Source organism: Oryzias melastigma, linkage group LG12 (assembly GCF_002922805.2).
Source record: "Oryzias melastigma strain HK-1 linkage group LG12, ASM292280v2, whole genome shotgun sequence".
Lineage (NCBI taxonomy): Eukaryota > Metazoa > Chordata > Actinopteri > Beloniformes > Adrianichthyidae > Oryzias > Oryzias melastigma.
Genome location: NC_050523.1, coordinates 10880721 through 10881057, shown reverse-complemented (window position 1 = coordinate 10881057; position 337 = coordinate 10880721).

Below are 337 nucleotides of genomic sequence, written 5' to 3'. Positions count from 1 at the left end.
GCACATCCAGCACCGCATCCTGTACAGCGCCCCAAAGACCCCTTGTTTTACGTAAAAAAACTATGAGTTGGCTAACATTGCTAGTGCAACAAAAATGGTGAGCAATATTGGAGCTTTGTCCCCTCTGACATCGGGAATACTCACTCTCTTACACACTTAACCATTTATTTCAGATTGATTATTGTTCATAAATCATGGTTAGTGAATTTTAAATGTCAGTAATTGTTTTTAGTTACATGTTTTTTTCTCTGTTTTTCGGTTATAAGGCGACCCTGGGTGCCTTGAATAAGACATTTTTTTTATTATTATTAATATTCCAGACATTTTGAACTAAATG